Source organism: Tursiops truncatus, chromosome 2 (genome assembly GCF_011762595.2).
Source record: "Tursiops truncatus isolate mTurTru1 chromosome 2, mTurTru1.mat.Y, whole genome shotgun sequence".
NCBI lineage: Eukaryota > Metazoa > Chordata > Mammalia > Artiodactyla > Delphinidae > Tursiops > Tursiops truncatus.
Genome location: NC_047035.1, coordinates 4,303,383 through 4,326,600, shown reverse-complemented (window position 1 = coordinate 4,326,600; position 23,218 = coordinate 4,303,383). Strand labels below are relative to the sequence as shown.

General features: G+C 42.5%; 3 non-coding genes across 3 annotated transcripts; all 3 read left to right on the top strand.

Moving 5' to 3' along the window:
- The first annotated feature begins 725 nt into the window (after positions 1–725).
- LOC117311396 (small nucleolar RNA SNORD113/SNORD114 family) lies at positions 726–797 on the top strand. Its single transcript, XR_004525600.1, has one exon. It is a non-coding gene; the product is annotated as a small nucleolar RNA SNORD113/SNORD114 family (small nucleolar RNA).
- A 2,377-nt stretch (positions 798–3,174) lies between these two features.
- LOC117311485 (small nucleolar RNA SNORA79) lies at positions 3,175–3,320 on the top strand. The gene has a single exon (XR_004525681.1). It is a non-coding gene; the product is annotated as a small nucleolar RNA SNORA79 (small nucleolar RNA).
- A 1,080-nt stretch (positions 3,321–4,400) lies between these two features.
- Positions 4,401–4,474, top strand: LOC117311465 (small nucleolar RNA SNORD113/SNORD114 family). The gene has a single exon (XR_004525662.1). It is a non-coding gene; the product is annotated as a small nucleolar RNA SNORD113/SNORD114 family (small nucleolar RNA).
- The last annotated feature ends 18,744 nt before the right edge of the window (positions 4,475–23,218 follow it).

Genomic DNA, 23,218 nt, shown 5'->3' with positions numbered 1-23,218 from the left:
ACACAAAAAATATTGCTCATAAAAGTTTTCATGTTAATATTGAAACGTTGTTCCTTAAGAAATAAATGATTCAAGAATGTTACCTCTTTGGTTTAGGATCATCTGGACACTGTTTTATAAGAACCAGTTTTTTGATCTGGATCAGTTCCAAGTTTAAGGTTAGTCCTTTTTTGTTAAGGAAAAATGTATATTTATGCAAAATTAATAAATACCTCAATGAGTAACTGAAATGCAGAAATCAAGGATCAACGGAGATGAGGTCTGAGTTTTTTTGATTTCTCTTTGTCCTGCTTTGTACTCTTCAGAATGAATGCACTTGAGCTGATTTAAGCATCTTCCATTGTCAGGAGCTTTCTGGTTACATCTGTGTTTGGAGCATGAAGACCATGTGAGTAATAGTCAAAGTTCTTGTCTTGCTTTGGTTGGTTTGTTTAAGAGTATTCAAAATATTATTAAAAAGTGTGAAAAATAATCAAAGATGGTCAACTCTAGACTAGCAATAAATATGAGATTGATATGATGCACTGTATTGTTTACTGAATGTTTGTAAAACTGAGGATATAGTGAAATATATATTGATGTGAGAATTATTCTGTGTACAGATTATGTATGTAAAAACTCTTCTTGGGTTTTTGTGAATCATAGTGATTTAAAATTGTTATGAGTGAATTAGTGATTTGATCAATAAACACATAGAAATGAACGAAGAAAAAGAGGGGCAATACTGGATTGATGATGACTACTGGTGGCGTATGAGTCGTACATGATGAATACGTGTCTGGAACTCTGAGGTCCAACCGGAAAGAATTACCATAAACTAATAAATATTAAATGACTGAGTCCATGAAAGGTGGAACGCAAACAATCAATGCATAGAAGGTCTCAAACTTTACTTTTTGTTCTTTTTTCTACTCCTCAGAATGGTCACTCCTGCACTGATTCCAGCATTCTACTGTGGCCTCAAACTCAGTTGTCTTAGGAACATGGAGACCAGTGTGAGTAATAGTCAAAGTTCTTGTCTTGGTTTGGGTGGTTTATGGTGGTCAATGCATTATTAAGAAATAGGAAATATAATCAGAGCAGGGCAACCATAGTCCAATAATGGACATGGAAACATGTTGAGGTATCCATGTATGAAACACTGAGGTCAATTCAAGAAACAGATCTAGTGTCTAGGAAATGATTTTATAGATCTACATTAGGGATACTGAGGTCCACCACAAGAAGAATCTAGTCTATGTCTGTATTGGAAATGATCTTATAGACAGTTGTTTCGAATATTCAGTTATCCTGTTTTTGCGCTTTTGTGGGTCAAGGATAATGATTATATTAGTATAAGTGAATTAATGCATGGAGGTTTAAAAAATAGGAATAAGTGAATAAAAACATGGCCAGTCCTGGACTAACTATTGCAGATGTGATGAAACAAGTATCAGTACTAATCTATTTTTGAGGAGTTGGGATTCATGTTCCTTATCTCTCAGAATGCAGCACATACAGACAGATGCATGAATTGTCAATGTTCTCATTCTGGGATGTCTTTGGTCTACTGGTTGTTTGTTTTATTACTAATTCGGAAACATGTTTATAAAATTAAATAAAAGATTAAGTGCCGTTTAAATTAAAGAAGGCCAGTGATAAAAGTTTGTTAGGCAGCATGAGCTATTGTGCTCACTGAATTCCATTGCAGAGTTACCCAGTCTGTTATCAGCTTGCTAATGAGCAGCAAACTGTGCAAGTATTACTATTATTCATGCTATTGCATTGAGCGTGTGCAGTTTTATCATTACAGTGAATAAATGGATAAGTTAATAACAATCACTAGCTCAAAGGGACAAAGTGTGGGCCAGTAATGAGCGTGTCTTGAAATAATTATGATTTAACCAGTTCCATTCAGTTGATGTCCCTCTTAAGGCAGAAATTCTGGCCCTTGCTAGTTTGGGTAAGAAGAACATTGATACATACAGTAGCATTTCTGTTCAGGGTTTTGGAGGTTTTAAACGTTGTTCCACTTCTTTCAAAAGAATGAATAGTTTCCGAATTAATTTATGAATAAATAAATAAATAAAGTAGGATTTAGTATTGTTCATTGGTATGAAATTACCTTGGAACAAGGGCTGAGATGAATCTAATTCTGCACAAGTAAGGCTCAGAGATTCAGGTGGTTGTATGTATGTGTGGAGCATAGAGACGGATGCTCACAGATGCTCCTGTCCTTGATTCAGGTACTGGATTCAAAGGTATCCCTTTTTTATGTAAACTTTATCATTGAATTAATTAAATTAAAAGAGGGGTTACTTTTTTGCCAATTGTAGCAAGTAACATGGCCCAAAGTTTTAAGGTTAATCTCAACCTGCTCACCCTGCATCCCTTAGCGTATTAGAGCAAAGTCAAGATCTAGGCTGCTTCATTCTTTTTAACATTTGCTTTCTACTCCCCAGAATGTCTTCTCATGGTTAAACGTCATGGCTGGGGAGTCTCTGGGTAAGAAGCCTATAGGCCTGTATACGTGGTACACAAAGTTCTTATCCTTGGGTGGGTAGTTTGCTCATGGGTGTTCGCTGTATTACAAAAAATGGATAAATGCCTATATATGTACACAAAAATTTAAAAGACCAGAGATGAGAATGAATTACACATCAAGGATTAGTATGTAACCAGTCAGTACAACTGTTGAACTATATATTTTTAAATATCATCCTAAGACACTGAGGTTCATTAATAAACAAACAAATCAGAGGTGTTACCTGTTTGGGATGAAGGTCATTTAGACAGAGAATAGTCATAGTCAATGTTCTTGGTCTAGAGCAGTGGTGAGTTCTAGTTTATTTAATTAAGAGAAACAGAAATAAATAATGAAATGAATTAATACCTAAATAGCAAGTCAATCAAGTGGAAAACACGAATCAGTGGAGAGAATTTTGCATATTTGCCTTTTTGGCCAAAAGATATTCTGTCCTATTTTATTTAATATTTTTAAAGTTATAAAAGAGTCCGTATTCATTTCCTCCCCCGCCCTTTTTTGTGCTCTTTGCTTTGTGCTTCACAGAATGGACATGAGTGGATAATCATTTTGTAATGATGGTTCAATGTGAGTAATGGTCAAGTTCTTGTCTTTGTTGGGATAGCTTATTTACAATATTCAGTGTATGATTTAAAAGTATGGAATACATTTGATGGCTGTTTCTCTCACTACTTTACCTCTTGGGTAGTGGGATTTTAGTCCATCATATAGCAAGTTGATCTGTTTTCACTCGGAGCACCATGCGGATGGATTGTCTGTCCGATAGTGACTCCTGATTTTTGCAGATCGAACAATTGAAAAAAAGAAAGTATGGAATATAATCAAAGAAGGCCACATAAGGACCAATGATAAGATTGTGTCGTAAACCAAAGTTCGTGAAGAATCTGATTCAGCACAACAGACACCTTTTAAACAATGAAGTTCTACAAACGTATGAACACCAAGGAGGGTAAGGGGGTTGTGGGATGAATTGGGAGATTGGGATTGACATCTATACACTAATATGTATAAAATAGATAACTGATGAGAACCTGCTGTGTAGCACAGGGAATTCTACCTCACTTCGCTGTACGGTAGAAACTAACACAACATTGTAAAAGAGCTATACCCCAATTAAAAAAAAAATGAAGTTCTGACTTCTTAGCTCTGTGGGTAAGGGACCTAGAGTCTCTTGTCTGGAACACTCATAGTTCTTCTTATATTGGGTGTTCATTTACAGGTGCTTATTGTGTTATTAAAATGAGTAACTGAATACATTAATTAATAAAATGGAGGTCCATTCATGAAGCAGAGATAAGAATGTGGCATAAATCATTGTTTACAATTAATTGTTGTCATGGTTACCTCAGGTTCACTAAATTAAAACCCCAATCCAGGCCTTTTCATTTGTCAGCATCTTACATTCCACAGGATGGATGAACTATAACTAATTAAATTATTCTCCAATCATGAAGATATTTGCCTAATCCCTCTGGGGGAGGACCATATCTTGCCATGTAAGTAATAAAGTTCTTGGTTTGGGTGGTTAGCTCATGGGTTTCCGTTGTATCATTAAAAAAGAATAAATGTAATTAAAATTAAATGCCATGCATCGACCTACAATGAGAATGTGTTATGAGCCAAAGTTTATGATTAATGCAATTTAGCACAAATGAAGTACAAGAAAAAAACTTAACTTTTCCCATTCATTTCAAAACTGAAATGTCCCATTTTATGTTTGTCCCATTGATTATTTAAACATCCCCCTCTTGATAAAGATCTAGGCTGTTACTCATTTAGGAAGTCAGTACTCTAGTTGTTGAGTAGGACAACAGTTTCATGGTTGTTCATTGTAACATCTAAAAATTGTTCATATTAAATGCAGAAGGGCCACACCTGGACCAATGATGTGAATGGAATGCATCTGAATAAAAATTATGATCAATCATTTTTTGAACAACTGAGGTCCATGGCAAAAAGAGAACTAGTGTATGACTTTTTTGGGAATGATCTCAGGAAAGTTTGAGAATCTAGTTCATAGACATTGGTTTTATACTATTAGTGAATAAATGAATGGATCAATAAACAAATACATTCAAAAGAAAAGAAAGAGAGGTCAAAACACGGACGAATTTTTAGGATGTGTTATAAAATAAGGAATATAATTACTTCAGTTCTGAAATATGTTGGCCCAATAAGAAAACATATACATAAAGTTGTTACCACTTTGTGTAGAAAGCAGCTAGAAAGAGGTATTTAATAATCAATGTTCAGCTTTTAGTCTGAAGTGGGTTACTAGATGTTTGATTCATGAAGGAAACAAAATTAGGATTAAACAAATGGTTAACTAAATGAAAGAGTGCAAAGTAGGAACCAATGATCAGTGCATGTTATTCTTTTTTCCATCTGCTTTGTGCCCCAGAATGGCCACACCTTGGTTGTTTTAGTCATTATTTCATGATGAAGATCTTGACTGTTACCTATGTGGCCAAGGAGAGTATAGATCAGGGTAAGTAAGAGATTAAGTTTTTATTCTTGGTTTGGTCATTTTGTTTATGGATGATGACTATATTCTTTAAAAAGAATAGATGGCTTCATGTAACTATAGAACAAATCAAAGAAGATTATGCAGGGACCAATGACAAGACTTTGTCTGACAAGGATCGTGGTTAATTCATTTTGCAAAACCAAAAAAAAAAAAATATTTCTGTTAAAAAATAGATTTAGACTGCTACCTCTTAGAGTAAGAAGAGCATAGATGAATTCTAGGCTTAGTCAAAGATCTTGTTCTTGGGCTGGTTGTGTTTTCCTTGGGTAATAAATAATTGAACAAATTAACGATAAATATGCTAGTAAAATCACAATGGCCACTCATGACCAATGATGTGATTATTCATGAAACAAGGATTTGTTTAACCCAAGTCAGCTACTGTACCACTCTGTTTAAGGAGTTTATAGGGAGACGTAATAGTCAAAGTTTACCCTCTTGTTTGGAAGTGGATTCTTTGCTGTTGACTTTACTTTTGAAAATGAGTACCTGACTAAATTAATAAATAAGAGAAAATCCATATATAAAGAAAATTAAAATGACCAAGAGTACTTCAATGATAACATTTTATGAAACAAGAATTATGAGGGGCCCAATTTTGCTTCTCTGAGATCCATTTAACCAAAAAGATTTAATCTGTTACCTCTGTTTATAAGGGGGACATAGATATTAAAATATTTGTTGTTGTATTTTAGTGGGTTCTTGGGTGTTACTATTATCATTATTATTATTGTTTAGTAAATCAATCTATGAAAAAGTAAATTAAAAGAGGGCCAGTGATGGAAATGTGTTTTGAAACAAGGGTTATGATTATTACAGTTCTGCACCACTGACATTTATAAAAATAAAACACTTTTAAAAATGTTTGTTTTAATAGTACGTAGTGTGCCGTTCATGTTGTACTGAACTAATTTGGATATTTTTGCATGCTGCTTATCTGGATTTTTTTTGTTTTACCCTATCTCAGGAACAAATACTAATGACCTGATTGGAGGTGATGGCAGGAGGTCCCTGTACCCCATATTTTAAAATTTTCTGGCACTTGGTATCTGAGAGAGTGCAAGAATAACTGATACTAAGGTATTAATTTCAGCTCAACAAGTATTGATCCAAATCTGTGTCAGGCTCTGTATTGGTCATGGCATTCATATCTAAATCTGATCTAGTTCCAGCAATCAAGTAGCTCTTTGGGATTAGGTGGAGACCTACTGATAAATATAATAATTCAATATAAATAGGGCAAGTAGATGGGCTTTCCAGAAGCACAGATGGCAGGACTTCAGCTCAGTCTCAAGTATCAGATGCTTTATAAAAGAGAAGATGCCTGTGCCAATGACCACCTCCCTGGGCTGTAAGGTCCAGGGCGTTAGGACTCACACTCCTCCTACGCACTGCACAAAGAGCACATGTAATACATTTGTTGGATGAGTCATTGAATAAAAGGTGAATGAAATAATGAATGAATGAAGCAGCGAGTAAGTGAACGAATGAGTCTTTTTTAAAATAAATTTATTTATTTAATTTTATTTGTTTTATTTTTGGCTGTGTTGGGTCTTTGTTGCTGCCTGCCGGCTTTCTCTAGTTGTGGCGAGTGGAGGCTACTCTTTGTTGCAGTGTGAGGGCTTCTCACTGTGGTGGCTTCTCTTGTTGCAGAGCACAGGCTCTAGATGCACGGGCTTCAGTAGCTGTGGCTCGCAGGCTCAGTAGTTGTGGCACATAGGCTTAGTTGCCCCGCGGCATGTGGGATCCTCCTGGACTAGAGCTTGAACCCGTGTCCCCTGCATTGGCAGGTGGATTCAAAACCATTGCGCCACCAGGGAAGCCCCTGAATGAGTCTTTGAGTAAAAAAAGGAATGGGAAAAAAGGAGTGAAAATGTGGAGTACACAAATGAGTGAACACGTCGATAATGTGTAGAGTAACTAAGTCAATGAGCACTTAAGTGTACGATGAATTCATGAGTGGATGAGTCGATGTGTAGGTACAGAGGTCGAGAGGTGGATGGCGAGCGATGAATGAGTAAGCGAAGGAGGGAATGAATGAAAGACTAGCTGTTCAATGACTCAATAAGAGAAAGATGAGTACGCAACCAGATGGGTGAATTAATAAGTGGATTCCAGAATGAGTTTATCAGTAAATGGATTAGTGAAAGTTAATTGGTAAGGACAGAATGAGTGAGCCCGTGAGTCAATGAGGAACCAAATGAATTAACTGATGAATAAGTCAAAAAAGGAGTGTGGGAATAAAGAAGTCAATGAAAAGAGGACAAAGTTGAATAATTTAACTAATGACTAGATAAGTAAGTCAAGGCCTGAGACAAATTAATGAGGGAATGGACAGGCAAATGGATGGAGGAATGAATATCTTAGAGTCATTGAATAAAAGAATAATAATTGAGTGATTCAACGAGTCAATGAATATGTCATCCAAGAATAAATTGAGTGCTCTGTGAATGAACGAGTGAATAAGTGAACGAATCAGTAAATGAATGAGTCAGTGACCCGTGTGTGAGGCAATGAGTAGATGAAGTCCCACTGGGCTTCCTTCCCTGACCAGTCCAAAGTCAGCCACACCCCAGCCTCAGAGCACATTCTAAATACCGCACGGAACACCCATCCCACTCCGTCGTGGGCATTTGTTTACATGTCACCATTAAACTGACCTGCTCCATGAGCCAAGAACTGGGTCAAATTCTTCTCTGTCTCCCCAGGGCCTGCCCAGCCTGAGCCTAGGAGGCGCCCAGTAAATTACTGCTGAATGAATGAATGAATAGCTAAAAATACATGTGCTTTTGTGGAACCGGGATGGCCCTTCTCAGAAGGGCCCGGGAGCTCTTCTGCAGGGAGGTGTGCTGTGTGTCAGATGGTCTGTGGCATCCTCCTACCCAAGTGCAAATTCTCCCTTGAGTCCAGCTTCCTGTGGCCAGTGCCAGACAGTGAGACAGGATCCTGGCAGTTCTGACTGCCCTGGACCTTGGCCCATCCTTGGGCAACATTGGCTTGGACTGGTGGAATGGAAGCCCTGGGTCTTCCCGAAAGCTGCCCTGGCCTCTGCCAAGACAGGAGATTGAAAATAACCCAGTCTTGTTTTCATGCCTCCAGTGAGGGGGGCCACTCCTTGTCTTTCATCCTGCTTCTAGCTGTGGGACTTTGGGTTAGACAGGAAGCACTCCGGACCTCCAGCCTCAGTGTCACCTATTAGATGAGAATAATGATACCTACCTGGCTGGATTGTTGTGAGAATTAACCTTGTCTAACAGGAGCTTATTATAAGGCCCTTATCTGGCGTAATACCTATCCTATACATAATAGTATGGTACCAGAGAGGAAAGAGATACCTCAGAAATTACCTGAAGGAGATGTAATTGATGGTGTCAACTGCATTCATTTAAAAGCTCCCAAATGGATGTGGTACCCAAATTCCCCTGTCCCAGAAGAATAGAGTTCAGCTAAGTTTTGGAAGAATACCAGTTTGGATGGGACAGGCCAGCCCAGACCATGCACATTTAAGGCATCATATCATACCCTCTACCAGGGACAGACAACAAGAAATGTGAGTTGGCAACAATTTTGCACTGTGTGGGGCATTTGCCCAAGATTCTCCCTCCCTCCCGTCCTCCTTCCCTCCCTCCTTCTATTCCTCCCTCCCTCCCCCCAGCAATTACATATTCAGTATCCACTATTTACCTAATACCGACCACTACTCTTCCTCTCTTGTCTTGACCAGCTCCTGACCCTGGATTCCGTCTCCCACTCCTGGTCTTGCATCCTTCCTTTGAACTTGGTGGTGGTACTTGGTCAGCTGGCTTGGAATATAGCCATCTTCTTCTCAAGGATTTGATGTCCACTCAAACCATTCACCTGAATCAGGTAGAATCCCCCTTTTTAACTGTGGGCATCTGGGCCTCTAATTTTGAGTCTTCTGGGTCAACTCTCTCCCATCTGGGCAAACTCCGGTCCCTCCGGAGAGGCGTTCAGACCGTGTGGGTAGCAGGTGGGCCCTCCGCATGCTGAGGGTGAGCAGCATGGTCAGCGTTGATGCCTTTGGGCCAGAGGCTGAGATTCGGCTGTCAAGTGTGTACCCATATGGGAATCAGGTTCTCACATTTCCCCAGAGTTCCTGGGTAAACGAGGTGTGCTTCCCTCACTGCCTAACACAGATGTCACCTGCCTCTCACATTCCCACAGTCCCTTGCCCCTCCTTTGACTTCCCACATCCCTGTGTCCAAATTTGCCCTTCCTCACTCATTCATCTTTCATCAGTACCACTGACAGAGCCCATATTACGTTGTTAAATTATGAGCCACCAGTCTCTCCCAAAGGGCTCTGAACTTCTTGAAGTTGGGGTCTTCTTTTTGAGTCATGCTCACCCAGCAGAAGGTCTGGGCATCTGGAAATGCTTGGCGAATTAATCATTCATTCTTTCATTTACTCAAAAAATATTGGGCCCTTTCTATGGCACCAGAGGCTGGGTGATAAATAGCAAGAAATAAGTCATATCCCATCTCTATCCTGGTGGAGCGTCAAGTCTTGAGTGGGAGATAGATTTTAAACAACTATGCATATGGCAAAATTACCTGATTACATATGTGACCAGTGCTATGAAGCCCAGGTGCCCGGGGCTTTGTTAACCTGCCAGCTGGACTGGTCTTGACCCTCATAAGAAGCTGAATCTGCTTCTCTCCTGTGTTTTGGGGGCCGCTGAAAGGAGGACAAAGCTATAGACTTGGTGGGAGCTGCTTGATGGCTTTGGCTCCCTGGGGTCAATCAGGTCAGCAGAGTCTGTGGACATCCTTGGAGGAAAGAGAGACAAGTGTACTTTGGAGGTTGTGCAGCTGCTGCCTGGTCATTTCCTGGGCAGTTGTGACCAGCCAGCCCAACACAACATTCCCTCAAGCACCGTGCTTGTTAAGGAAAGTTCTGTTGAGTGTCAGGGTTTGATCTGCCCTGTCAACTTTCAAGTATTTCTCTTAGATGTGTTGCCAAATGACAAACCGAGGGTAGAATGGAATATATGTTGACCTTTTTGCTTCCCTCTACCATATTTCTTTGAGTTTCTCAAAATGGCTGCCTGGGACACTGGCTATCGCTAACATTACTAGAATGTTCTACAGCACCCCCGGCAAATGGGCATACGTTGTTTCAGTCGCCATCCCTGATGCCTCCCTCCCTCTGCTTCCAACTCCAGTCCACCCCCTTCAGCATCTCTCCAGGGAGCCCATGAGTCTACGGTTCTCATCACCATCACCCCCATGTTGGTCCAGGCTCCTTGGGCTGTCATCCGCCTCCGACTGGTCTTCTTGCTCCTCCTCCAATTTGCTCTCCTCCATGTGCATCCTTCTAGAATGACTGAGAAAGAGTCCTCTGCTCCTTAGAGCTCTCTCATGAGTTCCCAAAGCCCCAGGGTGAAGTCCAGGCTCCTTGGCTTCATGCTCAAGGATCCTCATGACTTGGCCTCCCATCACAAGCTCCCTGACCTCGTGCATCACCCAGCAGACCATCCCCCGCCCCCAGTTCGCGTGCATCTGTGCCCCTGTGCCTTTTGCACGAGCTCACCCTTTAGCCCTCTCCCCACGGTGCTCAATCACCGGAGGGCTTGTCCTGCCCCTCCAGATGGGATGAGTGCCCCCACACTCACAACTGTTCCATGGCCATGAACTTGACTTCCATGCGGAAACCGGTCCTGTTGCTTGGCCGTGATCTGGTTAGGCATCTGCCTTCCAAACCACACCTTGAGCTTCCCGACTGGGGGTGCTCGGTCTTGGGTGCCTCAGACTCCCCACTCTCCAGTACAGAACCTGTGCAGAGTAGCTCATCCATCAGTAAGAATACGGGTTGAGTGAAAGAATGAATGAATGCACAAAAGAATGATTGTGAGGCCGTGCTGGGGGGCAGATTATATCCCTGGCAGAGAACCGGGGTCCTTGGCGCTGAGGCCTAGCGCCTCCTCAGGACCGAGGCCGGCCCTCCTCCTCCAGCCAACTCCACTTTGCTTTCTGCCTGTGACTCATTAAGAGATATGTAACCTTAATCCTTGAAATTGCCTGTGATGGAGCGTGTTTTCACTCAATGGCCTGAACATGGGGATTTTATTCCTTTCTTAAATAAATCTCGCTCCCCCAGGAAGTTTGGACAGGATGTGGGCAATCGGACCAGGGCTCGAAACTGAACATTTTGCAAAAGGCCCGTTTCAGAATTTGAAACCCCGTGGCCACTGGCCAGAGCCGAGTCTGGTTTGTGGGGGTCGCTGGGGCCTCCTCCCAAAGAAGGGAAGGGAAGATTGAAAACAAACCTTCAGCCGTCACCGAATAGGCTGAAGGTTTGCAAGACAGAATTCCGCGGTTTGGTTTTGCTTCTCTGATGAAACTTGAGCGGGCTGGGTCACCCTCATCAGCTCTTCTTTCAAACTTTCGGCGGAGGCCTCAAACCCTCCCGAAGCCAGAGGGGAGTTTGAGCTGGTCCTGAAATCAATGGGACAAGTGTGTGAGTGCTACAGGGACCAGGGCTTTGGCCCAGGCCTGGAGGAGAGAGATGCTCAGGGACAGGCTCGGGGACCATCCAGCCCCACTTGGGGGACCACGGCGACCAGAGGCTCCCCTTCCCTTTGGGAGCAGGCCCCGGAGGGGCTGTGCACTGCAGCTCAGTGGGCCTGGCATTGGGGTGAAAGAATAATGACGTTATAGTGTGTCTGCTCTCACAGCCCAAAGTGTCCACATCTCACTTGGAGATGGGTGACACTCATTCCTCACTGTGGAGACAAGGACACTGGGGCCTGGGGGGAGGGGTGGAGATGTGCCCTGGGTCCCCTCAGGGCTGCAGTTCAGCCAGACAGTCCTGATTCCACATCCTGCGCTCTCCCTGGGCTTCTCCTCAATGGGCGCCCGACACACAGAGCAAAGCCTGAGGCCGGGCTTCAGGACCACAGAAGCGGTGGCGGTGGGGCACAGGGTTACACAGCCCTGGAGATCAGTTCTCAGTGTTCATGCCCCGTGGCCCCTGTCCCTGCTGTCCTCGGTGAGTGGACACTGGCCCTGGACTGGCCCCCAAGGACAGGTGATTCTGTTGTCTCTCGTTCTCTTCTGACTTCTTTGTTCTTTTCTCTGCCAGGAAAGATAGCAGAGAGTGCCCTTGGAGAAGTCACCAGGCCCCTCCAAGTCCCATGCCCGTCATCTGTAAAAGGGAAGTAAATTTCATTTATTTATTCTGCAGACATCTCGAAACTGCTAAGAGCTGTGCACTGACCAGAGCTCGTGGCCCCTGCATGCAGCTCTGCCTCTGTGGAGCGTGTGCCGTGCCATGGGTTCGTCTCCTGTCCCTGCCCTTCCGGAGCCTCAGAGGTGCTCACTCACATGAGGAATCTCCCACTTGCCTTTTCGTCCTCACGTCTTCCCTCCACTGGCCTCCCAGGCTCGCAGGGGACCTCAGTATCCCCCAGGGACCCTCACAGAGGGTGATGTTTCCTCCTTCCAGCATCTGAGACTCGAGCTGGAGCCAGTGGCCACCCAGCCTGGCCTCAGTTTCCCCATCTGCAGACCTGGAAGAAGGGTGATGTCTTGCCTGCTGGGGAAAGAGGAAAGATGTCTCCCTATTTCACTGTGGTCCTGACCCCGCTCTCTTCTGTCCTTCCAGGCCCTTGAGCCTCACTTGTAATTTGGGGCCAGTTTTCTTTTTTCTTTTTCAATATTTATTTATTTATTTATTATTTAATTTATTTATTTTGGCTTGCTGGGTCTTAGTTGCGGCATGTGGGCTTCTCAGTTGCAGCACGTGGACTCTTAGTTGCAGCATGCCTGCAGGATCTAGTTCCCTGACCCGGAGTCGAGCCTGGGCCTGCATTGGGAGTGCGGAGTCTTACCCACTGGACCACCAGGGAAGTCCCCAGTTTTATTTTCTTTTCCCTGAGATCCAAGGCTTCTCCCAGCACGTGGTTTTTCAACATGATACGATGACAGTCCCGCTAGCTTGGTGGGGGCTGGACCCTGTCTGTGGCAGATGTTCCTGGTATCGGCCCGAGCTGCTGGCAGCTGCCCAGCGGGGAGGAAGGTGGGCCTGGGCACAGGTGTCCCTGCTGCAGCCTCAGCTGTCCACTCACCCCCGCTGCACCGCCCACCCCTGGTGCCGCCGGGATCCTGGCTTCATTTTCTGATGGCCCCTCCTGTGGGGTTCTCCGGGGAACCCCGGCCCACGTTCAGAGTTCTCAAAGGCCATGTGTCCAGCTGCCTCTGCCCCTGGCCTCCCCCTGCATCTCTGGGCCCATGCCTCCTCCTGTTCATGCCCCTCCTCTCTATATAGACCCTCTGCCCGGCCCCCTTCCCTCCCCACAAAACAACCCAGCTGATCTGCAGGTCGCATATCCAGATATTCAGTACCCCGGCAAGCCGTGAGCCTACCTTCCTCGCTCGGCTGTTATCCAGCTGGCGGGTGCTCGTCACACTTTGAAGGAGCCGTGCTTGAAGGGCGGGGAGGTCACCAAAGGAGACTCATTCCCTTCGCAGAAGACAGGGCGTGAGAGGGCCCCTGGGACCCTCCGGTCTGAGTCCTTCACTTTGCACGTCTCCCAGCCTCTCCTCCCAACTCTTTCTCCCTGCCACGCCTTCTCAGGGACTGCGCTCGGTGCCCGGTTTGGAGGGAGACTGGGGGACGTGAGGGCGGGGATGGCTGGAAGATGAGGCTCCCCATATGATAGCCCTTCTCTGGGCTGTGACAGGGCACACAGAGGGAAGGGTTTTATGAGCTAGAAAATGCTGGGCAGATGTTGGAGACACAAGGGAGGGAGAGGCCCTTCGGGGACCCACAGCCCACCTGTGCACGTCCTCCCTGCCCCCCGCCCCAGGAGCTGCTCTCCCTTCCCTTCCCGCCCCTCCCCGGGAGCTGGCTGAGTCAGAGGGTGCTGCTGCATTTGCACCTCACCGAAGCCCCCAGTGCCACAGGGGGCACATCATTGGCTCCCCCTTGCAAAGAAGGAAACCGAGGCTCAGATGTGATGAGCCCAGCTCTGTGCCTGAGCCCAGCGCCGGTCCCCTGGGTCCCGCAGCAGTCCCGGCACTGGTCACCTCCCTGGGTCGTAGGGTAGGAGAGAGTGAAGCCGGAGGGGTGCTCTGGGGGCAGAGCCTGGGTGTCTGCTGTCCTCACCTGTGGGATCGTAGGCACTGTCCCCTTTTGTGCAAAGGGTCAGGTCCTGAGGAAAGCACATGTTTATGGTTTGCTCATCAGGATGAAAGAACTGAACAAATGTTCCAGGCCGACTCCACCAGCGAGCGTGGTGACCTTTCATAAAAGCCCTGCAGGGAACCTTCTGGAAAATGCTCTTCCGCTCCTGAGTGTTGCCCCAAACAGCATGTTTCAAAATACACTGAACGTGGGCTTCCCTGGTGGCGCAGTGGTTGAGAGTCCGCCTGCCGATGCAGGGGACGTGGGTTCGTGCCCTGGTCCGGGAAGATCCCATATGCCACGGAGCGGCTAGGCCCGGGAGCCAGGGCCACTGAGACTGTGTGTCCGGAGCCTGTGCTCCGCAATGGGAGAGGCCACAACCGCAAAAAAAAAAAAAAAAAAAAAAATACACTGAACGCGAGACTCCAACCATCAAGGGAGCAGGTGTAGGGCCACCCTTGGCCCACCCGAACTGCCCCCTGCCCCAGAGCCCATTTGGTGCCCACTTGCCCCCAGACCCTGGCTTCTGTGACCTCAGGGAGAACTCCAGCTGGGGCTTTGTCTGAGACCAGCCCGTTTCTTTCAGTGTCGAGAGCCTGGCCTCGCTTAGTTCCCAGGCCAGGAATGGCGTGGCTGGAACGGATCGGAGCAGGGAGTAAATAGCGGGGGCGTGGCTCCCAAATCCAGCATTGGGGGGTGTCAGCCTCCAATGGCAGGGCTGGAGGGGAGCCCCATGACCCCGGGGCTCTACGGAATGGCCACCCAGCCCTGGGGGATGCAACTTACAGTTAGTGTCCTAGCTCTGGGTTGGAGCTCTGGTGGGTTTATGAATGAGCATTAAATCCTTAAAAAGTTAAAAAGAATAAACTAAAAGAGCCCTTCGTGGACCAGAGATGATTGGTGTCATGGGATGAAGACTGTCATCAGTCCAACTCCATGTATCCCTGGATACAATAGACAATGACAGTGATACTAACAACGGCGCTTACTCGACGGGTGCAGGTCCGAGGGCACTGATCGGCTAGGCCAATCCCACAGGCCCCTGTGTTCTTTATCTTGACAGACGTCCCAACTGGCCGAAACCGAGGTCATCCTCTCCTTCCTCCCCTCCGCCCTGCTCCAGCCTGAGTTTCTCGTCCTTCCCCCATTCACACCTCCTATCACCCCGACCCAGATCTGCCCCGTTCGTCTCACGTTAGGTTAGGAGCATCTGAGTCGGGGAGCTGCCTCTGCTCTGGCCCCACGTCCCCAGGGCTGGCCTCACCATTAACCAGCCACCCCTCCAGGGATGGACCCTGGGGCTCAGACACGTGCTCACACAGTTGGACAGGTTTTGTGACTCAGCGCTCTTGTCTTGGAAGGTTGTTCGCACGGAGCCCGTGGAGGTGCGGTTGCTTGAGCGCAAGGCTTCCCGAGAACACTTCCAATGGGTGGAGCCCTTGCTTCGCTGGGTGAGTTGTGCTTTTCCTGGTTACACTCTAAGAGGCTTGTGTGCCCGTGACTAAGGGCCAGGCTTGGTCTAGAAAAGGTAAAGACTAGAGGCGATACTAGCATGTGTGAAGGCCTCCGAGGGGCCCAAGTGCACGCACTGCCCACCTGGGCAGTGGCAGGTAGAGGCTGGGCCGTTTCTGGCAGCTGCTTCTCTGAGTGAAGGATGAAGCCACTCAGAAGCTACCCCGAGCATAGAAGGGAGGTCAGCAGGGTCCCAACCCCAGATACCTGGCCCTCATCTCTGGTCCCACCCAAGTGGTCACTTTGCAGCTGACCAGACGCCAGAGTCCTTGTTGGCTGCTTGAGCTGAGACTCAGGGTTACCTTCACACCCCTGTCCCCTGCTGAGTCTCTTATAAATTATGCAGATAATTGTGTTTTGTGAACTCATTTCTGTCGTGGAGAATGAAGACGGGGGAGCCATGTGAGTTTTTCCTGTAAAGTTACTAAGCTGATAACTAAACTTTATTGCATGTAATAATTCTAGAAAAAAGAAATACGTTTATTGTGAAAACTTGTAAAATACTAAAAAGAACAAGAGTCTCACTGCTCAGAGATGACCACTGCCGGCATTTTGGTGACCAGCCTCTGGTCTTTTGGTTTCACTTATAAATTGCAAAAGTGTGTGTGTATGCGTGTGTGTGTGTGTGTGTGTGTGTGTGTGTGTGCGCGTGTACACACATATGTCTCTATATTGTAAATTGGGTTCATCACAGTCATCCTAATTTTTCACCTAACTATACATCCTGAACATTTTCCTATGCCATTAAGTAATTTCCTGTCTTGTGATTTTTTGACCTAGTATCCTAGCAAATGACTAAATCATAATTGATATAATTGACCTGCTCTTGTCAGATATTTACATGATTTTTAAAAGTTGGATGGTGTAAGTTGGGCTGAACAACTTTGTGTTTTTCATCTTTCAGTTTCCTGCAGTGCACTCTGAAAGTGGAATGGCCATGTCAAAAGGTGTGAGCATTTTATGGCCAAATTGCCCTCCTTTGTACCAACTTACTTACATTCTCAGAATTAGTTTAAGAAGTGACCGTTTTTCTGGGAATTATCAAAGTTTTAAAACATTTGCCAATTTGTCAAAACGCAATATTTCATTGTTCTCATTTTCAGTTATTTTATTACCTGCGATAAGAGCATTTCCTCCCGTATCTTTATTGGTGCTTTGTATCTGAGTTGTCATTTCAGGTTCTTTGCATTTTTCATTGAGTTTTATTTTTGTTGAAATCATGCACATACGTCATTTTAAGCATCAAATAGTTTTACAAAATTTTGTAGAAGCATCAGCCTTCTCCACTCCAATCCCATAGCCTGCTCCACAGAAGCAACAGTTTTTAACTCTTTTAACTGAGTCTCTTGACATTTACAACCATTTTTCTAAGTAACATTCTGATTTTTCTAGTTCTCAGAAAAAGTTTTTTAGCTTAAGCATTATCTTGACTTTTCAACCACAGAAGATGAAGATTTAAATCTCTTTCACAAATGCCCTTGGCCTCACCACACACAGGAAGACCTCTCTGTCCCATCCTTTCCATATATTTAGCTCACATTTTTGGTTTGATTGATATTCAGTGTTTACATTATTTTAACAGTGTAAATGCTCTTGATAGCGGAACAACAGCACGCTGTTTATTTACTTCTCCTTACAACTTGTTGTTTTCTCTGGAGGTAATAATTGTCTTGGTTTTTGTTTGTTTCTTTCTTTTTTTCCTTCTCCCTTTGATTGGTTGGTTAGTTTTTAATGAACTTATCACAAATTTATCCCCAGCCTCTCAAGACATTCAAACAAATCAGTATTTTTTGTTTGTATTTAATGTGTTTTATCTTTTTGAAGAAATCTCTTCCTGGAGCCTCCTTGCCTGTTCTCTTCTGGATTGGTTCATCTTTGGGCTTCCTGCCCTTATCTTGGGATCTCCTCCTCATTCTCTACCCGGGGATTCCCTTGACCATCTCTCCTTGGTTGGATCCCTGATTTTGTAAATCCCGTGTTATCCTCTTTTTTGGTTTACTCCCTTGTTTAGCTAGAGTGCATCCTCTAGCAGTTTCCTGAGAAAGGGTTCATGGGAGGTAAATTTTTGGAGACCTTTCACATCTGAAAAGGAAAATGTCTAGTCCACACTGATGTTGATGGCTTGTCTGGGAATAGAATTCTAGTTAGTATCTTTTTTCCCCTTCAGATTTGGAAAGCATATATAATTGCTTTCTGGCTTCTAGTGCTGTTGACCAGAAGTCTGAAAACTTTTTGATTCCTCATCCCTTGTATGTGATCTTTTCTTCCTCCTCCCTTTCTGTAACTTGCAGTGTTTTCTTATTGTCTTCTTGTGCTTTGAATTTCATGTGTGTACGTCTTGATGGGGATCTACGTTCATCCATTTTTCCAGGCCCTTTTGATCTGAAAATGTGTGTCCTTCAGTTGTGAAAATTTTTCTTAAACGATTCCTTGGACAATGTCCTATCACTTTTCTCTTTCTTGAACTTATATTGTTTGTATGTTGGATCTCTTTGACTGGTTCTCTGCTACTCATGTATTTTTCCTCTGATTTTCATCTCTTCACCTCTTTGTTCTCTTCCTGAGAGATTTCTCTGTCTTCTTCTTTTAACCTGTTTTCACTTCTGCAATCTCTGATATTCAAGGGTTTTTTTAAAAATTATACCCTGAACAGTATTTTATAGCATTTTGTTTCATGGAGGTAATTGCTTCTTTGATATTTCTGAAAATATTAATAATAGGTTTTCTGAAATTTTCTTTCTCTCACAGAGTCTCCAAGCTTTTTCTTTTTTTTTGTCTCTTCCTCCTTCCAAGTGAGTCTCTAACTTCCATGTTAGGTGCTTTTCTCAACTCTCTGGTCATATAGATAGATATATAGGTATAGATGATATAGATGCACATCTGTAATGCATGCATCCAGATACACTAATGGGCTATTTGGAAGCTCTCAGGATGTGGCTGAGCCCTGTAAACGATGGGCTTTACTGTAGAGTGAACTAACTGGTCTTTTTTATTGGGGAACCCAGGTTTCAGCATTTTTATGTTTTTTTTCTTTTAGATTGCTCAGATGCTCCAAAGAAAGTTTTTCAGTTTCTGGTCTAGAGTATTACTGGCTGCCAGTGCTCTGGGAGATTTGTAGAGGAAGACTGGGTGGTCTCAGCATCCAACTTGCAAAGCTTGGCCTTCTTTTTCAACTTTAGGACTCTTGCCCTCAACTGGTGCATCTCTGCTCCAGTCACCTCTGCTTTGCTTTCTGCGTGTAATACCTTTTCAGTCTTCTCTCACAGTTAGGGAAGGCTTTGCCTGATGGGTGAAGATCTGGGGCTCTGTCTTCTTTTACAGACTTTTAGCCAATTCATCTTATTTAGGCCCAGGTGTTCCTGGAGGCACCTGGTACTGCCAAGTCCTGAGACTTCAGTGGGTTCCATGGCATACCCTGGCCTCCTTTATTTCAGCTTTCCTCACTGCCAGTCTAGCGTTCCCAGCTCTGAATCAGTTACCCTCCCTATCTTCTTGTCCTCTTCCCTGTGTCCTCACGCTCCAGGTGAAAATCCCTTCACTTTCATTTAGCGCAGTTTCAAGAGAGAGGGCAGGTGAATATCTATATGTAATTCACCATATTGAACTGAAAGTCATTTTCCCATTTTTCTCTACTGGTGTATCTTTTATTTTATAATACCTTTCAAAATAAGAATAGTAACTCTTTTGCCATCCTATATTACCAACATTTCCCCCCCCGCCATTTTTCATTGGCCATTCCATTTTGTTCATGGAGCTTTCAACATTTTTATTTAAAAAAATGTTAAGTTCTAAAAATCTATCACTAATTTGTTCTTATAGTTTCTTCTTGCTTAGAAGCTCATATAATTAGTCACTTTTATTTTTTCCTAGTTCTTTCATGATTTCTTCTTTATATTGACTCTTTAATCCTTTAATTATTGTGAGAAGCAACTGCATCCTTCATTTCCACGTTTACCACATGCTAGATACTTTTATAGTTTTTGTTTCTCATTGTGGCTTTCTAGTGTGCCATTAATCTGTCCATTCTTACCCTAGAATTGCTTTGTTATAATATATTGTATCGTTGTAATATGTATCATTATTTGATAGCAATAGTCTTCCTTCATTCTTATTTTTCAAGATTTTCTTGTTTAGTCTCATTTGTTTATTCTTCCAGGTGAATTTTAGTAATATGGTGAAGTTAAAAACATGCTTTATAGATATTCTGTGGAATTTTATAAAATTGTAAATTAAAAAGAATTGGTATTTTTTGATACTGTGGCTTTACATATTCTGCAGTTTAATATATATATTCACAATTTGTCAAATTTGACAGATTCACAATTTGTCATTAAGTTTATTTCAAGGAATTAAGTACTGCTTCTATTGTGAATGTTTTCTTATATTTTCTGACTGGTTGTTACTGGTATGTAGGGAAGAGATTATGTATGTATTGTTTTGGCTATCTCATTGAATTCTCTCGTATGTTCTACAAGTTTTTAGTTGAATGTTTTGGAATTTCTAGGTAAAGAGTCATTCGTATCTATACAATTACAGGAAATTTTTTAAAATTTTATCTCTTCTATTTCTCTTCCTTGTCTTATAGTATTGGCTAGATCTTCCAAAACATTAAATTGTTGATAACAGAAAACTTTATCTCATTTCTGGTTCATGTTAAGTATGATAACAGATACTTTTTTAAGGCTGTATGTTTTTATAATGCTAATTAAGTATTTATTTCTATTTCATGTACGATTAAAATCAGGAATGGATTAGAATTTTATGAAATACTTTTTTGATATCTATAGAGATATTGGTGTTGTTTTTCTCCATTGACCTGTTGATGCAATGAATTATAATAATGTTTCATAACTTAGAAACATTTTTGGGTCAAATTCAACCTGGTTGTGGTATACTGGCTTTTTAATATACTACATGATTTGGTCCGCTAGTATCTCAAATTAATTTTTTGTTCATTTGATTTCAAAGTTATGCTGGCTTTGTAAAATGAATTAGGGAACCATCCACCTTTTTCTGTATTCTGTACCATATATACATCATTTAAATGATCTCTTTCATGAAAGCTTGAAAGAACTCAGCCATATAACTCTCCTGGGATAATTCTGGCAACTTTTCCTATTTCTTCTGTATTTATTGGATTCTTCAGACTTTCTAAATCTTTAGAATGTTTGCTTCTTTTCCTGATATAGCTCAGCGTTTACATGTGCAGGCCCTGGAATCAGGCAACTTGGGTTCAAATTCTTGCTCTGTCATTTTTCATGTGACCTCGGGAAAACTATGTCTTCTCCCTAATTCTTAGTTTCCTCACTTGTTAAATGGTTAATGAGAGCCTGTGGCTAAGAGGGCCACTGTGAGAATTAAAGAGATAAAGTATCTTGCACTGAGTCTGGCACATAGCGAGTGCTCCATGATTCTTTTAAAGCTAATCCTAGAAAATAATCTATTTTTCTGAAATTTAAATATTTCTAAGCATAGAATTATAAATAGTATTTTTATAATAAAATTGTATCTATTTCTGTGATTATATCATCTTTTTCATTCTTAATTTTGTATATGTGTACTTTATCTCTTTTTTTATTAGGTGAGGTAGAGGAGTGTATATTTTAGAGGGTTTTCAAAGAATCAGTTCTTGGGAATAGTTTATCAATTCAACTGTTTTTGTGTGTGTTCAAATTCACCAATATCTGCTTTTATCTTTATTGATCCCTTCCTTCTGCTTTCCTTGTTTTATGGATCTGTTCATATGTCCCTTATGTTATTCTTCTTTAATAGTGAAACCATTTCGTAGTATGAATTTGCCTCTGATTGCAATTTTGACTGCCTGTCATAAGTTTTAATATGTAGTCTTTTCAATATTTTAAAATTTTTATAATTATGCTTTTCATTTCTTCTTGTAATTATGCTTTTCATTTCTTCTAGTTCTTAGAAGAAATGATTATCTGAATTAAATATGCAAAAGTAGAGCTTACTTTTTAAATTAATTTCTACTTTATTTGAGTTGTGTATTGTTGCTTATACTTTTTTATTCAATTGTGGTCATACTTCATTGCATTTAGAGAATGTGGACACACAAATTCTACTTTGGGGAACTTATGGATGTCTTCTTTGTGCTTTCTTTAATTTTGTGAATGTTTCATGGGCCTTTAAAAGTAAGGTGTACATCTTGTTAATAGGATACAGATTTTGATGTAAAGACATTTAGTTTTACTAGCTTTTCAGTTGATTCTTTTAGATTTTCTTAGTAAAGAATTAAGTAATTGTAAATAACCATAATTTAAACGTCATTCTAATAGTTTATAACATTTATCTATTTTTTGTTTTATTGTATTGGTTAGAGCTTTTAGGACAGTGTATACTAATATTGATGAAGTAAGCATCTTCATTTCTCATTTTCTAAGTACAATGTTACTTGCCTCTCGATTTGAGGTATGTTTCTCACTTACTTTTTGCCTATTTGATGTCTTTATGACTGAGAGGGCTCTGGACACTGTTTCTGTTTCCCCATTTTTGGATGCTATTTTATTCCTAATGTAAATGTTTGTGAATTTCGTTGCTGTGGATGGTACCTTCTGTCTCTGAGAGGTGGTTTTCTTCAACCTGCTTAATGACTTTGCTCTTGGGTACTTGAAATTCAGAAGCACCTCTGCTTTATTTTCATTTGTGTTCCTGAGTTAGGTAACCCTGCTTTCTCATATAATTGTTTCTGGAAGTCTGTATTCAAGGCAAAGTGTTGTTTGAAAGTTGAACCAGAGACTTGCATGTTCCAAAGAATTCTGCTCTTCGAGAGCTCAACATTCTGTACCTTCCCAGGCAATTTCTAGCATTCCACGGATGTTCTTTAATTTCGTTCTTTCCAAACACGTAGTTGACTGCCTTAAATTCAGTTATTGAGGCTGAGGACTGGCCACATTAGGTTCACCTAATGGTCTCCATCTTTGTCTTCATTTCTTAAGTATATATGAGATCTATGTTCTTACCACCGGTATCAGCGATTTTATTTTTCCATTTCCCACTAATCTTTATAAAACAATAAGAGCAAAATGTAATTAAACACTGGTTTTCAAATGCAGCCAAGCCTTTTATTCAAACCAACTATTACCCAGAAGCTCAATAAGTAAAATAGATCAAATCAAAGCTGCCCTCTTTGGAGCTGGGTGGAGACCTTGAGCTGTGGGCACCATCCTGCCAGTGACAGGGGGCCCCAGGTACCCCTAAGAATACCCTTGGAAAGCCTCTGCAACGAGATGTTTAAGGAATTGCAGAAACAAATTGAACAAATTGCTGTGTATGCAAAACTGGGAATGCCGTTGATAGGGAGTTGATTGATGGCCATCAGCTGCTGTATAAATTCCGTAGTTTTTTCAGATGTCAACGCGTGATTGTGTGGGCTCCCAGAGAGGCAAATGCACAAAAATTGAGGCCCATCCCTTGGATTTGAGTCTTTTTGAGTTAATTGATTGAAAGTGTGCTTCAAATAGACAACATATAGTTGGCTTTGAGGATTTTTG